The sequence below is a fragment of the Castor canadensis genome, chromosome 2 (assembly GCF_047511655.1).
Source record: "Castor canadensis chromosome 2, mCasCan1.hap1v2, whole genome shotgun sequence".
NCBI classification, from domain to species: Eukaryota; Metazoa; Chordata; class Mammalia; order Rodentia; family Castoridae; genus Castor; species Castor canadensis.
The window spans coordinates 91810988-91822309 of NC_133387.1; the positions used below are offsets into that span (position 1 = coordinate 91810988).

Consider the following 11322-nt stretch of genomic DNA (forward strand, 5'->3'; position numbering starts at 1 on the left):
CTCCCTTACCACCCAATCTGCCCCCTCCCTCTCCCCCCCCTCAATACCCAGCAGAAACTATTTTACCCTTATTTCTAATTTTGTTGTAGAGAGAGTATAAGCAATAATAGGAAGGAACAAGGGTTTTTGCTGGCTGAAATAAGAATAGATATACAGGGAGTTGACTCACATTGATTTCCTGTGCGTGGGTGTTACCTTCTAGGTTAATTCTTTTTGATCTCACCTTTTCTCTAGTACCTGTTCCCCTTTTCCTATTGGCCTCAGTTGCTTTTAAGGTATCTGTTTTAGTTTCTCTGCATTAAAGGCAACAAATGCTAGCTAGTTTTTTAGGTGTCTTACCTATCCTCACCCCTCCCTTGTGTGCTCTCGCTTTTATCATGTGCTCATAGTCCAATCCCCTTGTTGTGTTTGCCCTTGATCTAATGTTCACATATGAGGGAGAACATACGATTTTTGGTCTTTTGGGCCAGGCTAACCTCACTCAGAATGGTGTTCTCCAATTCCATCCATTTACCAGCGAATGATAACATTTCGTTCTTCTTCACGGCTGCATAAAATTCCATTGTGTATAGATACCACATTTTCTTAATCCTTCGTCAGTGGTTGGGCATCTTGGCTGTTTCCATAACTTGGCTATTGTGAATAGTGCCGCAATAAACATGGGTGTGCAGGTGCTTCTGGAGTAACCTGTGTCACAGTCTTTTGGGTATATCCCCAAGAGTGGTATTGCTGGATCAAATGGTAGATCGATGTCTAGCTTTTTAAGTAGCCTCCAAATTTTTTTCCAGAGTGGTTGTACTAGTTTACATTCCCACCAACAGTGTAAGAGGCTTCCTTTTTCCCCGCATCCTCAACAACACCTGGTGGTGGTGGTGGTGCTGATGATAAGCCACTTCATTCTTAAATTTCCAAACCCCAAAGGCCTCCCATTTCTACAAGCTAAGCAATCGACCACCCCAAGAATCGGTGTGGGCTCAGGAAACTAGTTGTAGCCTGGCCACAGATTCAGACATGGGTCTACTTGATGGTAAGTGCTGACCTCCCTGCAGAGGAAAGCCCAGAGGTCTCACAGCTGGGACCTTCACCCAACCTTTGGAAAGAGGAGCAGAAGGTGGTGATAGAGAGATGGTACTAGGACAGAGGCCAGAGTAGCCTGGCACACAGGATCACTCAGTGCCCACACCTCACTCTGCCAGCTCAGACTGCATTGATCTGACTGCTTTCTGTACTCTCAGAGCCCTAAGACACTTGGTGGATATATACCTGCTTGGACATTTCTCAGGCCTATACCCACAGAGCAGAGCATCTCTGGTAAGAAGGGACATTCAACTAGGCAGTCCTGGGGCTCACTGGCAGAAGTTTCTTGAGGGTGGGTTCTATACACACCACATTGCCAGGCCTGCTTTGGGAAAATACTGGTAGGAATTCAGCCCAGCAGAGGTCATAAAGTACCTGCCCTGATGGAACAGGCACAGTGGGGCTCAGCCTGCAAAATAGCTCTTTCTAATTTAAACTGTTTGGACTTCAGAGAGGAAACCATTCAATGCCCCACTTCTCCACACACAAACCAACTAAACTTGGGAAGAAACAAAGCATGTACATCCTCTAACTCCCCAGGACGGAAGAAATATTGAGTAGTCTTTTGCATTGTTTTATTATGTTTACCTTCACTATTATTTCTATGCCTCCATCTCATATGTTTCCTCTCTCATTCCTTTTTTCCTTTCTCCATCTCCTTTTTATTACTTATTAATTAACATCATCATTATCACCTAGGAAGCCTTGAAACATGTATGACAACTGGTTGCAACAGTAATAGGTGTGATGTAAGGCAAATGGAAGTAGCAACTAATTCTTCCCAGAAAGGTTAGGAAGTTGCAGATAAAAAAAAGGAAACAAACGTTTCCTGAGCATCTGTTTATTCCTAGCCCTAACCTAGAGAATTTGTTTGCATTCTCTCTTTTTAATCTTTACAATAATTCTGCAATATAAATCTTGGCCTCCAGGTTAAATAGGTTGTATGAAGGCTCCTGTGTAGCTGAACAAGAAATTGGGTGCAATCTTGTCAAACCAGAAAACTCATGCATGAAAACTTGGAGCCTCAAAGATTTGTGTCCAGGCTTGACAAACAAAATACAGGGTACTCAGTTAAATTTGAAAGGCAGATAAACAACAACAAACAATTATTTTTGTGAAAGTATCTCATGCAATATTTAGAACATACTTCTAACTTTAAACTGATCTAACATTTATCTGAAATTCAAATTTCATTGGACATCCTGTAGTTTTATTTTCTATATCTGGCTGCTGTAGGCAGGGAGTGAAATATAAGGGAGGACAGGGCTGAGCTGAGATAGAATAGGCTTCTCAAAGGTGTCCCCTGGGTCATGAAACAAGTCTTCCTTCTGCCCCTCTCTCAACAACCCAATGAAATTTATAATATTTATAAGTTTTCTTATTATTATTTATTTTTATTATTACTAGTATATCATTAATTAAGATGTAACAAAGTGTGGGAGAAGAAAAGAGACATAGGGAACATACTCATACCTTTCAAGCTTCTTCACTCTGTTTGCAGCACTTGTGAGAGTTGTGTTTCCTTGCTAAATCACAATGAGTCATGAGATTTATTTGCAAATGGGACTCTTAGGACTGTATTCACTATAACAGTACCACCACAATGACAGTTTCATACACCATGGGGGTCTATGTTTGCTTTACAGTATAATCTGAAAACACAAATCCTGGCTGGACTGAAAGTATGAAGCATCCAGGATGAGACTCATCAGATTTCTTGGGGAAAGTGACTTCTAAACTAAGCTTGGTGATAGAAGACAAAGGAAAGTTGTACTCTTCTAAAAGAAATTATTTGACTAGGAGGTTGTTTAAATTAATTTGCATGAAAAATATCATTATATGACATTCAATGATAAATCCTAAAGCTACACATGTTCTAGCTACCCATACACACTTGTATTTGTTTTCTGTGGTTGAAGAACAGGAAATTCTAACTGAAAATTTATTTTGATGGTGAGCAGAAGCATAGCATGAGGTCAGAGAGGTTCAGAGTGAACACCTCCCTTGACATGCTTCACCTCATCTTTCTAACCACAAGTTACAGACAAGACATCCATTTTTGAGTTGGGGAATTATGTTATGGCTTGTGAAAACAAACCTCTATAAAGGGAGTTGGGATGCAGAAGCTGGACATTCAATGTGCTTCTGATGCTAGACTACTGAGTCCCAATTTCCACACTCACCTCATCCTAATTTTTCAAAAAGGTAAAACGTGACAAAATATAATCTGCACTAAATATATTCTTCAAATAATCTTACTTTGATGATTTAGAAGGCTTTGCAAGGATCCTGTTATACCCCTGGACCATCCATCAATTCAGTAATTCATTAAATGGAGATGTGGGGTTAGTGAAAGGACATGGAGCTCAACTCATTGAATCTGAGTAACTGAAGTCACGTTGATCAACCTCTCGGAGCTTCTCTTTAGCACTGCGATTTATCCTTTAGAGCGTAGTGAAAGGAAGGGGCCAAGTACAACACCTGATGTACTGAAGCACAGAATGACATCATAGGAACACTTTGGCCTCTTTAGCTCAAGTTGTCACTGTGCAAGGTAGAGAAGCAAATGCACAAGGCACTGTCCTGATTTTCTATCATGCTGAAAAATAAGTGTTTATTCAAAATAAATAAACAGACCCTTGAATAAATAAAAGCCTCTAAAATTCATATTTACACATTTTATAATTTATACATACTCAATTATTAAAAGCATCTTTAAATATTTATTTAAAATACATTTTAAAAATCCATGGTGATTTAACATTTCTACTTACTTAAAATATAGATCAACAGTTTTCTAACTGTGGCACAAAGGGCAAGTCCTACCTGCCATCTGATTTTATAAGTAAAGTTTTATTGCAACATAGCCCCACTTGTTTACATATGATCTATGGCTGTTTTTTTGCTGCACTGACAGTTGAACAGTTGTGATAACAAGATGTTTTCTGTCTGACTCTTTACAAAAAAAAAGCATCAATCCTTGATTCTAGATCAATGCATTTTTGTGTGTTGTAAGTGAAGGTGAAGTCAATCTATTTCTAACGAGGGATGGGAATTCATTCATATCCCCAAAGGATGCCCAAAGCACAGCTCAACCAGGCAAAAGCAAGCCAAACTTGAAGCTTTGCTATAAAGTGAGCTAGATCTGGGTTCAGATCGCATACGTACTTGTGAAAGTGCTGGGAGAATTAAAGCTTAGCTTGATGTTGGACATACTAAGTACTCAATAAATGCTCAATTTGTTACCTTTCTCTACCCCTGAGATTTAAATAAATATCTGTTGTTTCCCTATCCCTGTTTCCATGCACATGTGAGAGAGAAAAGGCCATGATAAAAATGAGATAAAACAAGGCCACTGCATAATTTTGTCTGAATATAGACAACCAAAGTCTCGGGATCATCCATAAAACACCAAATACCACTTTTTGTGGTTAAAATTAGTGATTGGTTTGATTACACAATCATAAAATTTCTGACAATATGCAACAAAGAGCAAATCCTCACTGTGGGTCTTCATCTGAAAGTCACTGATGGGCAGAAGAGTGAGATGGAAATTTTAATTTGATGGTATTTGTGGATGTTAACACTACTAATGACTCCACAATGGTGACAAGAGGGAAGAAGTAATTTTGTTGAGTAACACTATGTCTGAAGTTGGGTGGAGTTGACCAATATCTTACGTCTGGGAAATGGCAGACTTATTTTTTTTAAGCGAAAAAAGAGAAGAGGAAATTCTATTGTTTATTGCTGTTTTGTTTGCTTTTACAAAGAAAGTCTAAGCAATCCAGAATAAAGTGACTGACCTTCTCTCCACTGAAACACGTCTCCTATACTTATCAAGTGCTGCTGGGCATTGAGGCCAGGATACAAAGATTGTCTCTTTGAATGTCTTAGAAGCTTCTCTATTCCTCCTTCTCCTAGATGTAAACTCTCAGAGCTGCTGTTAGTTATGCCTGTGGTATTAGCACTTAATATACAAAATTAGGGAGAAAGAACCATCAACCTAACCACCTCATAATCTCCAAAGGAGACTGTGAATCTCATGATGGCCAAGCCTCACTCAGCATCTCAGACCACTGTATCATAACCCAGGGAAAGACCTTGAGAACAAGTGGTTCAGGTGGATCACTGCCTTCATGTACCTCACTATTCAATTTCTTGTTGCCTATCAAAATTTCTTCCATAGATCAGGACTCAGAGTCTTAGCAATCAGATTGCTCTGTCTTTCCTCCCGAAATACCATAGCATTCAAAGTTCACATTGGGCAGCTCATTTCTGAACATGGTGGCTGCTTGCAAAAACACAGGACTTGGAGTCAAAATTCATTCTCCTGATCTACGAGAGTAGCCAGGAGGTCTTGAGCCCTAATCTCCTCATTTCATGTAAAGGAAAAATGGTCTCAAACCTGACTTGGGACAGAGCTTGCTCAGGTATCCAACTTACCAGCTTCTGCTGATAGATAAGCAATTTGCATTCTGATAAAAAGCTTTCTTTTTCTTCATAATCCTTAATAGTATTAAGACAAATTCTCAAAAACTAGCCACCCACTTAGTCATTTGACTAATGATATTTACTCCATATTCTTCATTTTTATACTAACCAAAATTATGCAAATAAACATTCATCTGACAAAGATTTTCTAACCACTTTAGTTTTCTGCAAATGTCTTTGCTAAGGGCAAAGATTTGAATTGGCCTGTTTCAGATGAAGAAATTTTGACACTAAACTTGCAATTTCTCTTAATTAAATTAAAAAATAAAATAAGAACTGTTAGGCTACCTCTTCTTTATAAAGCTCAAAGCACTTGATAACGTATGATTTTCATAAGAATATATGAGCTATGCATTTATTTTTACATGTGTAAACTGTGTCTTTCCAAAAGATTATAGTCTCCTGGATTGCCTAGATTATAAATATCTTTGAATATGTCTGTCTGTCTATCTATCTATCTATCTTCCCCTTAAAGAGTGAAGTACATATAACAATCCCTATTTTACTATTAAATATTATTTTCCTAAAAACTCAATTAAATATGTTTGTGTCAAATTTGCTTCATGGGAGTAGATCTGAAACTCAACAACTTTTCTTGGTAGAAATTTTTATAGATTATATATACATGGAATATGGATATGGGGAAAGGAGAGAGAGAATCAAATGAATGTGACAACTTTTATTTTTGCAGCTCTCATCTAAAACTCTGTGCGAGACCGTTGCACAGAATAAAGACTGTACACCTGCAGATACCACCCTTACTCTGCAAGGAGATTACAACCAAATGATACAATCTGCACTAAAATTAACTTTGGTGCAAGACAGTGTAGATGAGTCACTTGATGGCCACTGTACTAAATGACACGCAGAAAGATAAGAGTGATTGCTTATATCAGTGGTATTTGTGCTAGGTCCCATGGCCAGGAGCCCCATAGAGAAAAACTAGGTGGCTGCATTTTAGTCATTGATCAGGACATTTTAAAAGAGAGAGAGTGCAGTGTGTATTTTTGACAGGGCCAGTAAGTTAGACGTAGTGGTCAATAATTCATGAAAAGTGCAGACTTGTTCTCAGACTAGATTCCAATTCTTCCTAACAAGCAATGGCTAGAAGCCAGAATGTATAGATAATTCATTTTTTATGTGACTCCAATCTTTATACAAAAGAACAAATATTACAAGGTCAGAATAAAGGAACAATTACAATCCCTCTGGGCTTTGCAGAACACACAAGCCCTCCCAAGGAGCCTCCAAAATCCTTGTAGAGGGGACTCTGCTTCCTTATCTCACCTTGGTGAAACCCTGGACCATGAGACATGTTTAAGTTATGTATTTGAGGTTCCATTAGTTTTGGCCTTTGGAACTACATCTAAGACTAATCTCAATCTTTAAGGAGACTGACTGCAAATATGTGAATAAAGGGTGTTGTCTACTACAAAGAGATACTGCCCAAGCTCACCATACAATTCCATCCCAAATGGCCTGGTGGTATTTCCTCAACTGCTCCTGAGGTGGTAGGGGAGGGAAGGGAGGAGGTGGTATAAATTCTTTAAATAAGGAAGTTTCAGGAATAGCAGTAGATATATGAAGAGCAGTGCAAAGTGTTTTGTTAATACTTCCTAAAATTTTTAATCTTCAATTTTTCCCTGAGAAGTGAATGAGTAAGTTTTAATAAAATTATTACTGAAGAGAGAAAGGTCATATACATCACAAGTCATTGCCCTGCTCCACAAATTATGGGAAATCCCTGACAAACAGTGCTCTGGATTTTGGCAACGTGGACCATCGTGGACAGGGCAAGGCAGATGATGGAGTTCAGTCTGAATGTCTTTATCAGGGAGCAGAGTGGTGCCCTCAGTTCTGTTAGATCTGACTTTTGGATTGTCAAGAAAAGCCTTTATGCTTCAGCTAGCACACCTGGACTCAGGAAGGCTCAGATGCAGAGGGCAATTAACAAAACTTCAGTCTGTACTCACCCCATCCCAGAAAACAAGTTACAGCAACTTCACAAGAAGTATTTCTCTCTCCCATGTAAGTTAAATGAAACGAATGTCACATGCAGAGACTGCAATCCTTAGTTAGCCAAGTATTTTGAAATTATAGTTACATCCAAGTTTGAAAACAGAAGCAATCTTTAGAGTTAGCAACTACTTCTTTCAGAGCATTCAGAGTCCCAGCCTTTAGTATCTGTGGCACATGTCTCAATAACGATGCCTTTATCATTTTGTTTGTACAATCATGTATCTATTTCAAGGATATTGGGTACTTACTGTGTGCACCAAACACTGTTCTAGGGTACAAAGGTGAGAAAGGCATAGTTTCCGCCCTTAAGCAAATCATACATTTATGAAAGAGACTCTTCTTATATTAAGTTTGGATATCATTGTCATGAATACCATTGACATCTAAAATAAGAGGGAGCATTAGGAAAATTTGGTGACTACATAATTTGACGTAACTTATAACCTAGCCTTGAAGACACTTCACAGAGTAATGTTTCAGAAATATTTGAGCAATAATGGAATTTTTCTCAAACTCACTTAAAGGATATCACTCATTTGCACATAGCCTAATCATTTAAAAATATTTTGACACACTATTTTATTCAAAACATGCTACATTTCTTAGAGTTCTACATAATAGAACTATTATGTATAATGGCTTATACGTAATAGAAATCAATAAACATTTCACAGGTTATCACTGAATTTTAGATTTGGGAAGCACTTTTAGAAATTAGCTAGTCCTAAGTTCCTTCACCTTAATTGGATTTTGGAACACGGTGAGAATCTGATGAAATCTGTGTACTTTTTTCCCCATTTTGAAAAGCCCACATATTTACATACACTCAATTTTTTGTATACAAGTTCAAGGGATTGGTGGATCACACTAAAAATATCTGTGAACTCCTTTAGCATTTCCTGAGCTCAGGTTGAGTGTCTCTGATCTACCTCATTTATTTTATAACTGTTGGAAAAAGTTCTCCAGAACAAGGGTTGGAAAATGATGGTCCTAAACCAAATTTGACTCACTTCTCACTTTTGTACAGTCTGAACTATAAAGGTTAATTGTTTTTAAATGGTTGTATTTTAAACCTTGATGAAAGTACCTATAGTTACTTTTAGCTGCAAAGCCTAATATATTTTCTAGCTCTTTACACAAAAAGTTTTCCAAACATCAGGTGTAGAATGCTGAGATAGTATTTTTCAAATTATTCAGCCAATTATAGAAAACAGAGGATTATAATTCATATCGCCACTGGTCTTTTTATTATGTCTGTTAATTGATCAAAATATGACTAACTGATTTAAACACAATTTTAAAACTACAAGGAATTGTAAAACTAGAATATTTAATAAGTAACTTCTCAGATAAATAATTATGTAGTATAGGGAAGTGAAGTCCAGTGAATTTAGTGACTTACCAAAAATCATCATATAAAAAAGCCAGATAAACTCATGCATTCAGGTTGTGTGCTACTGACTTATTTTTTTAAAAAAACTTTGCATTATATTTCATTCAACATATTTGGAACACACCATTCTCTGTAAATAGGAAATAGTAGTATAGAAGGAATTTTATTTAAAGTAAAATTATTTGAATGGATGTTGTTCTATATTTTTATTTACATGATTCTTAAGTTATTTTTTAGATCCTGCCTGTCATATAGTCCTTTAAAAGTGTAATAAGAAGAATTAAAATGGATTGGGTATATAGCTCAATGGTAGAGTGCTTGCTTAGCATGCATGAGAACCTGGGTTCAATCTCCAACATGGCAAAAAAAAAAAAGAATTATGATAATCATTATTTTCATATTACTTTGAATATGCTTCTTTAGAAATTCCTAAGTTTCTTTAGAAATTCCTGATTGCTATTATTAATTCCTTTATATTGATTAGGGTTACCAAAATGGCTTTAAACTATATATGACAACATTTCCAGTAACTGAGTTTAAGATTTTGATAATAAAAATTAGTAAATCACTTAAAAGATAAGCATCTGATGATTTGTAAGTATGATACTTGATCCTCTATGATATTATTAACCAGAATTCTGGGAGTTTTTAATAGATTCTGAAATAACTTTTGTCCATATTTAATTACTAATACCAATGAGGTTCCACCTTCAGACTAGTGTGCCTCACACAGGAAGAATAGCACAATTCTATCAATAACAGGGGTCTGTGGCCAAAGTAAAGAAGCTGTCTTTTTATAGCTACTATATCTGAAGATTGTGAAATAGAGTCAGACTGAAAATTCAGGATGCCTTCATTTTCACAGTTGGTGTTCAGAGCCCCTACCCCATGTCTTCTGCTCTTACCTTAAAAAGCCAGGTCAGGTGGAAGAAATGGGCTCTGAGCCTGACTTCCAGTTGGAATTCCTCTATGGCGGCAGGGCTGCTGTGGCAGTTCCATGTTCAGCTTGTGTTCACCAGGCCATTGACAGAGAACCAAACAAAAGGAAGCTCAACAGTTCTGAGTTCCTCAGGGTGTCACAGACCACAAAACCTCAAAACCATTTCAAGCATACTAACATTGAAATACCAAACTCTTAAAGATGTACAGTCCAAGTTGCAAAAATGACAGGAAGGCCAACTGTCAAGAAATACTTACTAAGGTTTCATGGCTCTGAGTTAAGCTATTTTAATTTTATTTGAGCTCAATTTTGTAAAGAAGGCTGGGAGTGAGGGAGATGATGATATTACCAAAAACAGAAACAAGAGGTTTTGTTTAGGGTAAAAAAAATGTATATGTATGTGTATATATATTGATAATATTTACAGAATTATTTTATATTACACTAATGAGTTAGGATTCCTCTTCCCATAATATTGGTGATTAACTCTAGCATTGATTTTTATCAATAAATATAACTAAGATATGACACTTTTAAAATGGAAAAATTATATGAGTTATACTTATAGGACTAACGTTAAAACTGAAGGTGGTAAAACTTATGTGATCCATCATGCCACAATGAAAATTATCTTCATGTTAGGCTAGAATTAGAAATCCTCATGTCTAGGCAGTAGAGCTGATGTCAAGGCCGGCAGTACCCACCAGTGGGTGGGTGAGGCAGGGACTCTACGACCCCAGAAGGATGCGACCCCTCCCCACAGGGCTCACCGCTCAGCTCTAGCCCATTTTCGCTAAGCAGCTCCTGACAATGGAGCGGACACTCAGGCCCAGATGGCCAAAAGTAGTCAGAAATCTGGATTTTTTATTTGGAATTTCTGAACTTTTACTTCCTATTTGAGGGCTAATTTCAGTTTGACTCCTAATATTTGTGACATGGTAAAATAACACAAAAAATTCAAATAGTATTGACAACTGTTGAATGAGAATTAAAAGCAAGACACTGAAAACCAGGGTGCATTCAAGTGGTGGGGGTGAGAGTGCACTTGTCCATAACTTCCTGTTTTACACACAATGTAATCTCCAAAGAAAAAAAATACTGTACATGCAATAATGAAGAAATACTGCAAAGATTGAAAGAAAAGTTCTTCAAACTGCTCTAACTTGCCTACCATTTTCTATTGATGCTATAAATATTTTACAAATGTTGTGATTAGCCTGTAAGTCATAATAATACTGTCTATAAACTTGTGAATTATAAATTCTAATTTATTAAATATCAACATTTTAGAGACATCCCCATTTTAACCACTATTCAGACAAAGCTGCATGTTAAAAATCAATTATATAGGCATCAAATTGGTACTGAACTTAGATTCTCTCTACTTTAAGGGTCCTAATTA

General features: G+C 37.0%; 1 protein-coding gene across 2 annotated transcripts in view; it reads right to left on the reverse strand.

The window, feature by feature from the left end:
• Positions 1 to 10024, reverse strand: part of Gpr141 (G protein-coupled receptor 141) — a 52100-nt gene extending 42076 nt beyond the window's left edge. For both annotated transcript variants that reach the window (XM_074065277.1, XM_074065276.1), the window contains exon 1: positions 9886 to 10024. The gene's annotated coding sequence lies outside the window, so the exon portion shown is untranslated. The remainder of the gene's footprint in view (positions 1 to 9885) is intronic.
• Between the last annotated feature and the right edge of the window lie 1298 nt (positions 10025 to 11322).